The sequence below is a fragment of the Neopsephotus bourkii genome, unplaced genomic scaffold (genome assembly GCF_033783945.1).
Source record: "Neopsephotus bourkii isolate Nb327-2 ecotype Australia unplaced genomic scaffold, CSIRO-AGI_Nbou_v1 NB_1825, whole genome shotgun sequence".
In the NCBI taxonomy this organism is placed as follows: Eukaryota; Metazoa; Chordata; class Aves; order Psittaciformes; family Psittacidae; genus Neopsephotus; species Neopsephotus bourkii.
The window spans coordinates 5,014,074-5,031,006 of record NW_026902298.1 but is presented as its reverse complement, the minus strand read 5'-3'; positions in this window follow the sequence as shown (position 1 = coordinate 5,031,006).

Here is a 16,933-nt window from a genome sequence, read left to right as displayed (position 1 = left end):
AACAAAGCAGGTTGAAATCCAATTCTAGAGGTCCCAGAGACTGATTCTTTGGGTATCACCACTGGAGTCACACTTGTTTGCATTGATGTCACTGCAAGCAGGATCAGGCCAGGTCTACAGCAGAGTAATAATGAAGCCCTCTGGAGCAGATAGATAGAAATCTTGCAGGAGCTGCAGTGGAATTTGAGTATGTTCCAAAGGGGAGGATCTGAAACATCCAAATTTAAGCTCTCCTTCCTGTCTCCTTCACATGCTGTTTTCCACGCTGCTCATAGTTGCCATGGAAGGGCTAGAGGTTAAAACAGGCACTTTATACCTTTTGGTTCTGAGGAGCAGCTTCTTTTTCCTCTGTCAAGTAGCCAATCCAGCTTCCTTTATTTCTTCTTTACCTCCTTTTCCTTATTTTGTTGAGAAGAGGGCGTTTAAGCAGGAGTCAGACACTAAAGCTGGCATAAATATGCACCATTTTAGTGCATCTAGAGCAGCATCACTTTGCACATGCAGAAAGTCTTACCCTTAATTTCCAGGAGGAGCTTGGGAGCAACACCCTCTGGTGTTTGCAGCACATGCAGACGCAAGATGGCTCAGCATCTCTCATGCCTGTGGTTCCCCTGTATTTAGCACAGTGCATTTGATTTGGTTTACATCTTCCCAATGAAGACCTTTTTTTATCTTAGTAAGAAAGACACTAATTTTCAGCTCACAGCACAAACTCTGTACAGGGATATGCAAGTGTCAGTATCAGTGTTCAGAGGAAAGCATTTTTCTAGTAGGTGGTGTATAGACGTGTTGTATGTGCAAGTGGTGAACGTGAGGTTGGTCTTTGCCTTGGCAGCTCCTGCTCAGGAGTTGCCTGCAGTGGAGGTGCAGCAGTGAAGCCACACTGGGGATGTGTTCCTTGGTGGCTGGACTTTGCACTGAAGTTTTTAGCTCTGGCTTTGCCCTATTTGAGATTCAGGGGGGAAGGAGAGAGCCAGACATGGACCTATTCCTATTGATGAGCATTCTTAAAGTAGCCTAGGAGGGAGAAGCCAAATCAGAAATGCAGTGTGAGATGGGAGCCTACATTGCAGCTACTGGTTTTAAATGTTTTTTTTTGAGGCTGGAAGGATCATAATTTTCCCATTGGATCTTGTTCATCCATTGTAAAGCTGGAGGTATGCAGCAAAAAAGTTAGACCCTCTTTAATCGTTAAGATTTATTTCTAATACTTCCTGCATGGGTTATTTTAACAAAGATAACACTGATAGCAAAATAGATATTGGATATTGCTGATATTGCAGGCTTTTTTGTTTGCTGGGAGTTAGTTTAAGGCATGATTGAAATCATGACTGCATCTATTAACCACAACCAGACAATGATCTTTTTCCTGTTGTTTTAGGATCTGGTATCTAATGTTTTTTAAATACAGTTTAGAGTCATGCAATCATGATGCTGTTTGTGGTTTCACATCTCCTAGATATCGGTTCCATTACCATATAATGAGCAGCTTGTTTTGTAGTTAGCTCTGTGCTAGAACAGATCGTTTTTCCTGGCTCAGCTCCTGTATAGGTAGCACTTTATAATTAACATAGTAATACTACCACTGTGCTCTTGATCTTCATTGTAGCAGATGCTGATGCTGCGTGTAGGCATGTTAAATGCCTGTTATTACATTAGGCAGTGCTGTCAGAGCAAGATATAAGCAGAGGCAAGGTCTCTTCTTTCTGCCTTTGTCCTGTGCCAGCCTCAGCCCTCACCCTCACCACATGTAAAACTGGCTTGTGACTGTCAGCCTTTCTGGACCATTGCGAGGCTTAATTAACATTTTGGGATCAGTTCGGAGCACCCACAGTGGAAAGATCTAATTGATAATGCAACTGTATTTGTGTTTTATATTGTGTAAACCTTTCTATTGATATGAGTAATTCCTAGACTAGGTGAGGGTGAGCTTGGGAAAGGCTAAAACCTTCAGCTGCTTTTTATCCTCTCCTTGAGCTGTATTAGTGACTGTGACTTGGCTTCAGGAGTGGTAGATGTTACGATAAACGTCTTTCTACAGGCTGCATTGTCCTTGCTGCTCCTGAGCATGCCTCCAGCTTACAAAACTGATCTGAGCACTATCTTAAACTCCCTAGCTTTTTCATCTGTAAGCCAAGTGTTCATGAAAATATAACTCGGTGCCAGACAAGTAAGTGAATGCTGGCAGCACTTAATTTCACATATACAGATCAACCAGATTTACATAATTGAACATCTCTTTACGCTTTACACTGAGTCCTGCAAGTGAGTCTGTCGTAAGTGTCCTGCTGGCAGGGGAAGGATCTCACTATGTTCTGCCACTTCTCACTCAGTCTGCCACAAAACTGCTGTCCCCTGAGTGCTTAGTGGGGAACTTTGTGTTTTATTCATCATAAATGTTTCAGGACTTTTCTTCAAACCAGTTTTAATGCCATGATGGAAACTAGACCCATTCCCTGCAATAGGAATCCAGCCTTCATACAGTGGTGACCTTCACCTCTGAAGTCTGAAGGACTTCATCCCACCCACCCGTCCTACCCTACTTCAACCCAATCCCACCATGATGATTATTCCAGCCCTGAGTTTGGAGTAACAATTCCCTATTTCAGTGTATGACACTAATAGCATGTGAGTTCTTCCTTTATCTTTTATCTGCTCTTCTTAGAGGCGGAACTGAAAGGAGCATGAGAGATCACAGCATACAGCTTGAGCATGGGCTGGGGAGAAGTCACCAGTGCATACCACAGACTCCTAGCTGATGATGGCACTGTTTAGTATAGGAAGTTTAAGCCAGATCCATTTTTATGAGAAATTACTATTGTTTTGCCACAACAGAGAACAGTGGCTCTAAAGGGGAAAGAGATAAACCCTCTCTCTGTCTAAAGACACCTGCCCACACTAGCCTGATGTGAAGATGTGCATGAAAGCACCATGCACCCACTGCATCCTCATGATGGGTTTTCTCCCTCAACACTGAATCCCGATCATTCCCTTTGGTTGCAGATCTTCATCTATCTTATTAGCTGATGTGCCCTGCGGGTAAAGGAAGTACTATATATACTTGCATCCATGCACAGTCTGATATAAGCACACTTTGCAGCCAGTGCAGGCAAGTGCACAGTCATCCCTTTGCTTCTAATGCTTCTAGTACATACGTGAGAAAGTGATTTGGAATTGGCCGAGAAGGGGCAAATAATACAAGTGGCAGACCAGCTGTGCTGAGAACACGAATTCAGCTATAACAGGACAGAGAAGTAATGTTTTGGTAAAGAGATTTGCTTTTAGAACAGCAGCCTAAGAGAAAAGCCTCTTCTCCGCACTAACGCACCAGGTTAGTTTCAAACTGCATGACGTTGCTTGGAGAAGCAGGCAGGAGGCTAACTAGTCATTGCCTCTAGCAGTTCAAGTCCCTTAAGTCAGAGAAGAGACATAGTTATTAAAATGCAGTGTTTACTTGTTTGAAGAATAAAAGGGCTTCTAGGGAGATTCATTTTCACTTCAGCCTGGCAGTCATTTCATAAACATGCCAGTTAAGACAAGCTGGATCTGTTCTTCTCTGGATTATGTATCTGATTTGTCTGCAGATTTCCACCCCTCACAAATAAAACCAGTCTATATTGTTTTAACAAAGAGGATATAACAGCAAGGTTTAATCAAAATGCCACTTGTGCCTGTGCTGAACTGAGCTTTTCTGCAATGAACATACATTTTTCAGTATATATATAATACAGCTGATGACTCAACTGTGAATGGTAATTTGGGGTTTGTGGTGTCTCTGCTGCTGATGTGTTTCATTAAGGCCACTATAGTGATGCAGTGGTGAAAAGCATGGAGATGAAATGAGAATCTTCATTCCCATAAAGCACCTGATATTTCAGTGCCTGTAATGAGCATAGTAAATCCCAGAAACTCTGGAATATCCTTTGTAGATACAGTAGATTAATTAGCCAGCGTCTTTTAGGGTTGAACCCTTAGTCTTCTGATGCAGTGAAATGTATAAGAGATGCTCTTACACAAAGATTTTGCTCAACAAATGGTGCTCCTTAAAGAGATGAAGGAGTATTTGTGAAGGTTTAGTATCCTGCTAGTTTGTATCATCCATGTTGTAAGAGGGATGGGATCTGTTTTGGTACTGAGGAATGCTCCCTTCCTCTGATGTTATGAATGTCTCTGAACTTGTGGGACATGCTCAAGGTTTGCTGTGCCTGAAGTTTTATATTCTCTAGAAGGATCCTATTTGTGAGAGACAGCTCCTGGAGCTGTTCCAACAGCAAAGGATCTGTCCCATTACTGCAGTGGCACAGAGAAAGGTGCAGAACCACGCATCCCAATTGTAGATTGCCTCTCAGCAGAGGCCTGGGATTTCTGAGGATGTCAGACCTTACAAAAAGTATTTAGTTGCTGTCTGCTTCTTCCTAGCAAAATCTGTCCATCCCAAAGCCCAAAATCTGCATCTTCCTCCTTATGATCTGTACTGTTACTCCAGGAAAGGAGAAGTCAATAGTAGCTCCTGAAGCATCAGGTAAACTGCTGCCAACTGAGGAGCAAACCAAGGAGGGCAGGAGGGGATGGTGAATGCCAGAAATTAACAGGATGGAATATTCTGAACCTGGGAGCAAAGGGGAAGAAGAAATTAAAATCAAACCCTATTGTCTAGGTGCAAAGTCTCCGTGGGGTTTGAGAACCAACATATGCTGCAAAGACATTACCTTTCTCTGCAGAACTCAGTGCTAAAGTGGTGAAGAAAAGTAGTATATTTCAGCAAATACCCTGGAAATAAGCAATTTGTTTGAAATAAATCCACCACTGACTCTTTTGAGTTAACCTGTTTCAAAAAAACATCTGCTTCTGCAGCTTTGGGATCGGGAATGGCTTTACCTTTTAACTCCTTTTCACCAAAATACTGGAGTGAACAGTTCTGTGTGCTAGCAGGAAGGAGCTTTGACAGTTCAATAAATAAATTCTGTATTCATTGCTGCTGACCCTAGGTAAGGACAGCCTTGAGGATGAGAAGCAGTGTTACAAAAATGTCTAGTGTACACAGCAACACGGAGAAGAGAGACACTGCTGCACTGCTTTTGGTGCACTAGTCCCACATTAGGATGCTGTCATTGCAAGGTCACATTGCTCATCTCATACTCTATAACCCTGGGGAAGAAACTTGGATGAGAACTGAGGGAGGAAAAGTGAAAACTCCCTCCTTGTGCTGTAGCCAAGAATATATTCATCGACAGCAGGGCATATCTTTTGATTTCAGAAGAGCATGTCATTTCTTTTTCAGGGATAACAGATGTCCTCCTGGTGCTGTGTAGTGGTGTTCGCATGTTAGAAGTGTAACACAGTGATAACAGGTTTCTTCTGAATTGAATAAATAATGCCTCTGAGCCTTTTCTTCTCCCTACAATAATCTGAGAGAAATGCAAAATACCATACAGTATATAGAGTAGACTGTGTTCTGAGCTGCACTCGGTGCAGCCTGGCTAGGAATGCTGCACAGCAGCTCTGCAAGCCGCTGGGAAGAGGCGAGGTTTAACGCAAAGATGAAAACTGTTTTAAGGAGGAACACAGCAGTGATTCATTATCTGTAATCATAAGCAAGCCATGTAAGAACGTTGGCCATCACATCTTTGAATGGTGCTGAATCAGCCTAAAGGTGCACTTCGGCATCAGGGAAAGTCAAGGGCTTTGAGACTGAGGCTGCAATGTGAGGTGAAAGCAAGTTGCATCTGGGTGAGCTGCCTGTGTATACTTTCCAGGTTGGAGCTCAGACCTGTCATATTTGAGGGTCAGTTGTGTAGACAGTGAACTGGTCTGACTCTTGAGTGCAGTCTCAGTAGTGTGGTTAGATGAGGGTATGGACATGCCCTTCGTGTTTCTGTAGCTTTATAGAAACATATTCTTCAGTGACTGGGAGCAGGGTATGTTATTGTCCCTCATGAGGCGTGAGATGCTTCCAGGATGTGCTCTTTGGAACAGATGAAGATGGCGAATGCCAACTTCCATTGAATATACCCTGCCTGTATTTTCAGTCGTGTTCATGAGGAATGAATGGCAAAGTCTCTGCAGAGAAGACACAAGTGCTGTGTTTTCCTTGTGTTCTGTCATAGCAACATAATTAACAAAAAACATTTCATAAGAATGTGAAGCTTCAGCTGTGGCATTATTCTTTTTGATTGCTTAAGCACTTGGAACTCTTTGGTGCATACTTCTGAGAAAAACTCAGTGTCCCCAAGGAGAGTTTAAAAACGTGGCTGAGGTGCAACTTGGCAAAGGGTCTCCACCTGATAGTGAAGTATCATTGTCTGTTGGAGGTGGATGCATTGATGCTTTCATTAATCTTTAATTAATCTCTCTCTTCATTGAAGAATAGTGGGCGCTGAGCTTTCAGATCATCTCTTCCTCTCTGCATACCCTTAGCCTTCATCCAGAGATGTGCTTTAACTTTTAGATCACTGGAAACATCCTCAGCCGTGTGTCACATAGTCCTCTGTTCTTCCTCTCTCCATAGCACTTGTGTCAAGAGGCTTCTCCCACCCTCTGCTTCCATTAACTCAGGAAAACACCACCTTGGGAAATGCAGAGGTCCTCAATTTTAACCATAGCATGCACAAGCCTTTGTAACAGTTCTAGTGTGCACAATCCAGTGGGGGTCTTGCAGTTGCTTTGATGAGCTTTAGGAAAATGGTGGGTTGCATCATCCCAAAAAAGCTGGAGATGCTTTTTAGAATGAGAGGAGAGGTAGTGCCGCAAGGGCGTCTGTGTCAAGCAACACTCTGTTTTCTGTGTAGAAAACAGGAAAAGGTCAAAATGTCATGGATTATGTCATTTTCTGAATAAGAATCAGGGATTTGGTTTTGGGAAAGTCTGATTGTATGTGCCCATCACTGAAATACTGGAATTAAGTCATGTTTCTGCTTTCACGCATAGGCATTTCAGGACAGTGAGCAGTGATGGAAAGGGTTGCTTTTTTCAGTTACATTTTCTATCTCCATGCAGGCCCTAGTTTATTAGCTGCATATAAATTCTTCCCTTCACTGACTAAATATTTTCTTGCCTGGTTTCTTTGCTTCAAGGAGCTTGAGAGCTCATTGTTTATAAAGGGAAAGAAGTATCATGCTGTTAAGCAGACAGCTCCCAGCACATATGTTCTGTTTTGCATCTTTGAGAAGCAGGCACTGATGCTGCTGTGACTGCAGAAGGATAGAGCTTTCATGGAGCTTCACAAGTGACCAAGACCCTGTTCCAGGATTCATACGTTGATGAAGCTCTAGGCTTATAAATTAGGTTTGTTGTGTTTTCTTTCTGAAACAAGTAGCTTTAACCAATATGTGCCAGGTTGTGAAGTGTTTAATCCCACTGAGGTTTTCTCTCCCTATGTGCCTTCTGATCACTCGCAAGAGCACATTTGGGTACAAAACAATTCCTTTGGTTTGTAATAGGTGAGGAGCAAAGTCATAATTGTGACATCTTTCCTCGAACTGATGCTCAAGAAATTGCTTTGACTGTACCAGCTGTATCACTTCCATAATGTGCATATGGAGATTTTTTTAATGAATTCTATGTTTTTACATTGTTTATATAAACTTTTTTTCATTCCTGAACAGAAAAGAATGAAACCAAACATTTTCTTTACTTTGGAAGTGTGAGTATGTCCAAAACATGTCTGATTTTGAAAACAGTCTTCCAAGATGCTTAGAAGGAGGGTGGAATCCAGGTGGTAAAAACCCTATTATTTTCTAATGGTAGAGCATTCTTCCTTTTTTTTTATTTCAAGCCTTCATTAGTAAAAACTACTGTTCAAAGTAAATAACGTACCATAATCTGAGCTTCAAGAAGTGGATATCTTCCTTTTAAAGCAAGCCATCATTCAAGGCAATCTCTGAGGCAGGTCTAGGATTGGGTTGCTCCATAACTTGAGGCCAGATGCTGAGCTGGCTGCTGGGAGCTTGAGGGCAGGGAGCATGTTGGGCATTTAGCCTTTAGCCACAGCTTCTGTTAATCTCATAATGGTTTCTGTGGTGATGAGGATATACAGTTAGGAATTATCTTGGAAAGGAAGAAGACAAATGATCCACTTTTATCTCCTTTTGAATTGGGGCTCATAAGGCATGTGAGATTTTGACATTTTAAATGCCCAAGAGCACACTAATAGGAGTGTAGATATCCTAAAAAGACCTTAGCCTGTGATCCCACTAGTCAAAGGCTTTCTTTGAACCAGAGTGCTACACAGACAGAAAACAATTAAAATCCAGTCTCAGGAAGGAAGATAGGTACCCCAGGTGGAATCATTGCCATCCCTAAAATCTGGATAAAGCAATAAAGTTCAACTTTCCAATTTTTCTTTTAAGAAATAAGCCTTGGAAGTAGTTATTTCCAGTTAACAGGTATAACGTGATAGAAAAAATGAATGCCTTTTGTGTAGTTGCAGGTCTTGACTTTTTCATTGCTGACCAAATTCTTCCCTTACTCTTTCTTGTCCCCGAAGAAGGAGCCAGAAAATGTGTTTTGAATTTCCAATTTTCTAATTATATTCTTTCCACTAGATCTGAAAATAAAACAGCGTATTAAAAGGAAGACAGCATTTACTTTTTCATCTCTATACAATGTGCAAGATAACTGTTTGGGAAAGTACTAGCATAAGTGGCCACAATTTTGAGTACTCAGTATTCTTTTCAGAGATGCCTGTTTACATTAATATAATTTCAATCTGTTCTTATGTTTTTATGTAAGGATGCGGTACAATTGTTTGAAGATAAATGTCTGCTTCCTTTCCAAGTTTTGGAACAGAAAGCAAAATTTGGTCCTGAACTTTCATTTTTAATTCCAGGCTTGGAATTGAAATTCAGGCTTGACTTTAAGAAAAAGAACAGTACTTAGTGTGTTCATGCCCATAAACAAGTCATACTCTTGTCATATGAAACAGCCTGTTCTGTAGCTTCAGCTTGCTGTCCCCATCACAACAGAGGAAGTATGTTTCGCTGACTGGAAGGATTTAAATAGGTCACTATTATAACCGCATGCCATGTAAACCTTCAAAGGGTAAGCAATAAGCTATTTGGCTCTGCCAGTTCCTATCAAATGAAGCAAAGCTTTTACTAGGGAGCTGTATAATAAGGCACAGTTAGAACATTGATCATAGAACAAGCTTTGTTTTGTGTTTCTTTTTCTTCTGCCTCTTTTTCCTGGGTCCATTGGGGTTTTTTTCTTCTCCGAGTCATGTGCAGAAATCTTTTCCCATAGTGTCCCTTAATTATGCAGTGCTTTGAGGGTAAGTGTGAACAATTGGCTAGAAAAGGGATCAGACAGGGGGAAATCCTGGGCTTTATCCCATGGTCTTACAGTGTTTCCCTACAAACCAGTCACTCTGGTTAGGATTTGCAGATTAACATGGAGAATTCAGGTTCACATATTTGCATTAAGGTTCTTTCTAAAATCCCATTTTCTTTTTGCCTACCTGTAAAATGGGGGCAGTCACACCTGAAAAGAGTTTTATGGATTTGCCTGGCAAATAGTCCTTCATTTCAAATTCCTGGTTGCTGTTAGGCAAAGGATGCTTCTTTCCAAAAATAGACCAAATTAGTCATTTTATCTTAATGGCAATCCTGACAGGTAAAGTATTTATCTGCTGAATTCTGTTGCTGTTCAGATGTTATTGTTACATTCTGTTATATTAGCAGGACACCCCAGTGTGAGTTTATGCCTCTTACTGTATTTGACAAAGCACCATACATTTATACATCATTTAATTATGGCACTGTACTCTCAAGGTATTTACTTTACAGGAAGCTTCGTGACTTTGGAATAAACAACCATTCCAAGACTGAACAAAACGTGGTTGGGTTGCTGTTTGTGACCTGGTTTTAATTAATAACATACTGCTTTAATCGTGGAAGCATTGTGTATGTGCATATGTGCATATGTATTACTGCTGGCAGGGGAGGCTGGGATTTCACTGCTTAAACAGGGGCACTAATACTGAAATGACCTAAACTAGCTGAAACGTCCACACAGGGTTGGCACATGTGCTACAGGAGACCCAGGATCCTATGGAACAACAGGAAGATGGGTAGGTTACCCAAAGTACCAAAATTGCTCTAGGCTACCTTATTTAGCCACCCAGACTCTTATAACTTAAAACGTGAGGCACATGCTTGCTTTGTATACCACCTATTGAAATTTTGGGTGAATCCAAACCATTCAAAATGAAGGACTGTGACAAATGCATTCTTTTTGTATCTGTGACTGTGAGACCATCTCAGAAGCAGAATATATCATCTCATTGTCATACACAGTCATCCCACCTCTGAAACCGAGAAAGTTATCAGTTCTCTGCACTCAGTGTGTCTTCACTTACAGCACAGTAGAAACAGAAAATAGCACCTACCTGATCCTAACCCTCCAAAATCACTTCAGAGGAAGTTCCTGGTCTATGGAAATATACAAGGTATTTATTTATACTTAACTCAGGGCCACTGGCATGCTGGGCAGAGCTACCAGAGGGAAAATTTGTATTTTCAACAATGATTATGGTGTTTTTCATCAAGAGGAATATCCTTTCCCCCTCACCTTACCCTGGCCAAGTAATGAGGTTTGATTTTCTGTCTGGTATTTGGAGACTTTTTATGGGAAGCAATGCATTTCACAGATGCATTTGATCAAGAGGGAGCTCTCAGGGTTGGGGAAGAGGAGCGCAAAAATTAAGAGGGCTATTCATTTTGGCAAAACCTGGCTAAAAATGCTGAAGCAAATAAGAAATTCTCCTTACACGAGGCAGCAAGCAGAGTATTGCAGCCTGCCCAGCAGAATAGACAAATTGTGCTTCCTCCTCCCCACTCCAGTGCTATACAGACATCATTGATCATGATAAGTCCGTTCTAACAAGGTGAGCAGAAGGGTGGGCAAAGGCAGACAAAGGCTGCTCCTGCTAATAGATGAGGCTTTCTAGAGAGAAAAACATCAGCCGTGGGCTGAACAGCAGCTGTCTGCTCGATCCAGGCACCAACCTCATGCATTTCAGTCATTTAATGAACCAAATCTCCCAGCTCATTTTCCCCTCCTTTGAAGTTATAGGGAACGTGTGCGTCTATTTGGAGAACACGTCACATTGAGGGTTCAAATGTGGGTGCTGTTTAGCTGTGAACTGGCTCCCTATCCTAGAATGTCTCAGCTGGATAACTGCCTGAAAAAGCAGTGTGTGTTACAACATGGAGACCATCTGAGCTGGTTCCTTACCTCTTCCTGATTCACAATACCGGGGTCAAAGGGACCCCATTGCTGGTTCCACCAGCTTCCTGAAGTCTGGGCAGCAGCTATGTAGCTATGCAATCCAGTTGGAGCCTTGTTCACTGCAGGGAACCTCCTGCTTCACCTTAAATGTGCCCTAATGCGCATTACAACCACATGGATGATACAGGAGGGCTGAAGAGTGACACACTGGAATGATTTCTAATCAATGCAACTTGGACTATTTCTCCTGAGAACCCGTCATCATTTTTGTATGCGAGATGACTTAAAATGAGCTGCACTTCTCATCCATCTTCCCTTTTCCAACTCCTCCCAAATTTAATTCTCATGAATGTAATGGCTCCATGATTTATCATTAGTCTTTCTGATGTCTTGTTGAGCATATGTGTAAGCATTAGGCTGAGTTTAATAACAGCACATTTTCTAATCTGAAATTGCGCATTGTGGAGTGATGACTGATGGTCTGGATAACTTACAACTTGTCCTGTCTCCCTCCCCGCAACTGTTCTTCTGGTTTTCCTGAAAATTAATGTTGTTAGCCCAAAGTTTCTGATCTTGCTACAGATTAATTTTCCAAATGAGCCTTCCTGTAACTTTTTACAGTAATATATCTCCTTGTAGGAGGATGTCACCTTAATTATGATGGCTGCAGTGATTCCCCAATCTGTCATCAGTACCCAGACTGCTAAACACAATTTCTGAAGTGGCAGCCTCACTGCAGACATCCCTGTTCGGAGCTCTGCAGTGCCATGGCTCCTAGGATGAGACAAAAGGCTGCAATTTTTAAGTCCTGGTGTCTAGACTTGCGGATTTAATCATTTTTGTCCCAATGAAAAGGAAAGTCTGAATAGAAGTGATCTGATTTTCCAAAGCGACAAGCACCTTTTCTGGTATCAGTAGGGAACACAAAAATGCTTATTTTCATTTAGGCTCTCAAATGAGAGTTGTCAAGAGCCTGAGTCTCCCTGAATATTAATAGGATGGTGCTTTGAAAGTCAACCCTGTGGATTGAATAACAGGGCCACAGCCTATAGAATAAAAAGGCTAAAATGAATTGTAAAGCAGCATCTCAAATCCATGATGGTGTAAAAGAAGACACATGGAGCCTGGACTTTCTGGTGGTCCGTGTCTTCCATGGTCATGATGGAATTAATTGGCAAGATTAAAGTTAAAACAAATTGCTGCTATTCTGACTTGACAAAACATACAGTGACTTGCTCTTGATATAAATGCCTGTAATGTCATCCAGATGAAACGGGGCAGAAAAAGGAGTCCTAATGGGGCTTGTCTACACATATGCACACATGTTGTATAACTTTAACTACTATAGTAAGAATACAGTTACATTGCACCTCTGTTGCCACGAGTATAAGTGTTTTGCTATCAGCTAATGGCTGTAGCTCTGTCACTCTGGGATGTGTGTTGTGCTTCAGTTAAAATAAATCATATTTTCTCATAATTATACCAATAAATAGTTCTGTATAAGGATAATGTTGTAATATTGGTCATTTGATATTTTTTCTAACTATCTCACCATGTCTATATATCATTCTGTACAGCCAGGTCATCTGACAGTGAAATCAGTCTGTAGTAAATTTAGCAGAGCACCATTAATGGATCAGTATTTTCCACCCAGCCAATCTCAGCAAATTTATGAGAAGACAGCCAGGCCTTCAAGTTGCTATTAGCAGATCTTCCTGACATGTTCAGCTCTGTGACAAAATGGCCAGCATTGTCTTTGCATGAAAGGGTCTCATGCAAAGAACTTAAGCTTTTAGCAGTTCTTCTGTGGTATGTATGGACTATTTAATTGCAAAAGCCTGCACAAAGGAGTGAAGATAAGTAATGATGTTACTGCAGAAAAGCTCCTCAGCATCAGTCACTGGTGGGGGAAGGCAGAATCTGATTACAAGGTGGGCTGTGTTGGTACGCAAGGCAAGGAAAGCCTGGTGCATGGCTCTGCTCTAAGAGTGACGAGGCTTTGCAGACTACTTTCCTTTGTTCATATTTATGGCACTGTTGTCAGATGTGCTTGGAAAGTTGTGCAGCAGTTTGAAAATGTAGCACAGTGAAATGGTTGTGCTTAAAATTTCCAAGAAACAATTCAAACCAGAAACATTTTGACATTGTTATGATTGTAGGAAAGTATGTGAAAATATGTCCACAGTAGGTAATTGAGTTGAAAATACCCTGTTTGATTATTATTGCCTAACAATGTTTCTTTTGCTAGAAAACAATGAGAAAGAACACGGAGGTTCTTTGTACATACAAGTTCCTTTAAAATCTGTTTGACACACTCAGATTTTAGGTACCACCCCTGCGGGCTGTTTCCTACTGCTGTCAACTCTAGATGGCAACCCAAATAATGTGGGACAATCCCACCACTGAGCTCTCAAGCATTCCTTTTTCTGATGGTTAAAACAGCGCAGCATGGGGTGATAGGAGGAGGAAGTCCCGTAGGGCTGAATCAAGTTGTGTGAAGGGAGGAGATCCAATGTGACAAGCCACAGTTAGGGTCTGGAATTACTGGTTATTGCTAAGTTCTTGTTTCAAAGGGAACTTTTGTCTGTATGCAGGGAAAAAGCCATATTTTACTAATCCATCAGATTTCCAGAACTTTCTGGCATGGTGTAAATTCTGCATTCCTGAAGCCATCAAGAGAAGTCAGTAACAGGCCGACTCCTGGGGAAATGTCCGTATATAAACTGGGACATCAGAAAACCTAATGGATGCAAGATGGATATGCAGAAATAGTTGGCTTTCTATAGTTATAATAGCTACTTCATATCTAATTCAGAGCTCATTACAAAAATCACACTAAAAGGCCGTTTTTAATGACAAGGTCTCATTGCTGCCAATTTTCAGCTCACTATGGAGATTGATTCAAAATGACTTGCATCCCTACACACGTGTATACACAGATGGTGAATTACAGATTTAACTCAGTGGAGAGGACAGGTGCTAAATATACAGATTTGGGGAAAATGTGGGAGGGAGAACAGGATGAAAAAGACTGACAGCTGCTTATTGTCCTGCCTTGACTAAATGTGACTGTTTAACAGCCTGGGGAAGAGAAAGGCCAGGCTAGAAAATGAGAGACTTCACAGAGGTAACAGTCTCCTGCAAAGGCCAGGAACATACAGTACAGAGAACATTACAATGGAGCTGCCAGGTGTCCTGTATGAGATTTCTGAACATCAGTCTTGTGGTATTCTTTTTCATTATGTGAAAAAAACATGGTGCTGATATTGCAAATACATCCTTTGGGTGATGAAGTTGGTGGGATACTCATCTAACAAGTACTTTCAGACAAGCCTCATTGCCCACTGGGGTCAAGGTTTACATGGCTCCATGGACTACATACACAGGATCTAGATCTTATGACACCAAACACTGTAATACCCCATTTTTCACATTGCTCCTATCAGTGAACTCCCCAACCCTCAACCAACTGCCTAATGCCGATGGGAAGTTTCTTGTTTACAAGTCAGCTTGGCCAGACAGAGGGAAAGCTAAAGGCAGGATTGCATTTATGCTCTGCCCACTCTGATGCAATGAGATTACCTGAAAGCACAGCCTGATGGAATTACATTATTCCAAATAAAATAAAAAGGCAGGAACTCCAGGTTGCATCTCAGGGAAAAAAATAAAGGAAGCAAAGAGATCCTTCAGTACTTAACCTTACATCCTGAGCACAGGAATAAGCACAACCCTGAGCCTGACCTTGAGAAGACTAATGATGTGCCATTGCATTTGTAGCCTGTGGACAGAAAGCACAGTATCTCCTGCCAGTGCCAGTGAAGTGTGCCAAGGAAGTATTTAGTGTCGTTGTGCTGAAAGAGTTCTCTCCCTCCTTCTGACCTATCCAGAAATCATAGAATGGTTAGGGTTGGAAAGCACCTTAAGATCATCAAGTTCTAACTCCCCTGCCATGGGCAGGGACACCTCGCACTAAACTATATCACCCAAGGCCTCATCCAACCTGGCCTTGAACACTGCCAGCGATGGAGCATTCACAGCCTCCTTGGGCAACCCATTCCAGTGCCTCACCACCCTAACAGGAAAGAATTTCCTCCTTATATCTGATCTAAACTTCCCCTGTTTAAGTTTGAACCCATTACCCCTTGTCCTATCACTACAGTCCCTAATGAAGAGTCCCTCCCCAGCATCCCTATATGACCCCTTCAGATACTGGAAGGCTGCTATGAGGTCTCCACGCAGCCTTCTCTTCTCCAGGCTGAGCAGCCCAAACTTTCTCAGCTGATCTTCATATGGGAGGTGCTCCAGTCCCCTGATCATTCTTGTGGCCTCCTCTGGAGTTGTTCCAACAGATCCATGTCCTTTTTATGTTGAGGACACCAGACCTCACACTCCAAGTGAGGTCTCACGAGAGCAGAGTAGAGGGGCAGGATCACCTCCTTCAACCTGCTGGTCACACTCCTTTTGATGCAGCCCAGGATACAGTTGGCTTTCTGGGCTGCAAGCGCACACTGCCGGCTCATGTGTCTGGTTCAGGTTAACATGTGGGGTCCCTAAGAAGTCAATGGGAAGGGTGAGGTGTGTGTGCAGCACAATTTCCCTTGTCCCCAGATAGTTTCTTTAAGACTGGTGCTGTCAATTCCCACCTGACAGCAGTGTTCACTTCCCATTCTGCAGAAACCCAAGCAGCTTGCTCAGAAAAGACGACCAGTTGGGTTTTCATGTGCTGAAGTCAGATGCACTTCGGAAGAGTTTAAACTCCAAACTATTATCAGGCCTAAGCAGAAATACCACAGTGATGGAGAGAACCATTGTGTGTTGTTTGTATCAGTTTTAACACAGTTACTAAGATTAATACACTCTGTAGTATTTATTCCCTATCACAGATCATGTTGACTGAAACTTTGAAACAGGGCTACTGTGTTCTTTGTTCTCTCTCAAAGCAGACATGGGCTCCAGGTCAGAGACAAGAGTAGGAGTCAATCAGGAAAAATGTTTGGAGGTATGCCAACAAGTATAAAGGGAATACAAATTCCCTTTCATCAAACAAAGCTAGGCTGAGTTCTCTGTGATGAATCTTTTGAGGAAAGGAAACAGACTGTTAGAGCCTCAACTGAGGAAAACAGAAAGGAAAAATCTTGCCTGGGAACTGGTAGATGATCTGAGCAGAACATAAAAAGACTTTTACTAATAAGTCATGTGTTTGGTCATAAGGTATGAATTACGCCTTCCATGCTTTTGGGGAAGAAGGAATGATCAAGAGCGGACGAAAAGTAGCATTTAGACAACCTGATAAGGCAAAGTTCTACTTTCATCCTTCCACACATGGTGAGTTGCCATGGCCAAAAGCAAGATGCTGAGGGAGCACTGGTGAAGATCTGTGGAGAAGACACCGACTTGGCTGTATCCTTTGCAAAGAATAGACATTTGGTAAAAATTACCTTGACTGCTGAGAAAATGAAATACAGTCTCCATTGAATATTGCAGAGGCTAAGATGAACTTGCTTAATATAGTTAGGATTTTTCTATTGCAACGACTTGTCAAAGGATCATATCGTCACCAGCAGAGATAAAGATGTCATTAACCCACTGTACTCTGCTCTTGTCAGGCCACACCTGGAATACTGTGCTCAGTTTCAGACCCCCTTATACAAAAAAGATGTGGACTGCCTGGAGAGGGTCTAGAGAAGGGCCACAGAGATGATCCAAG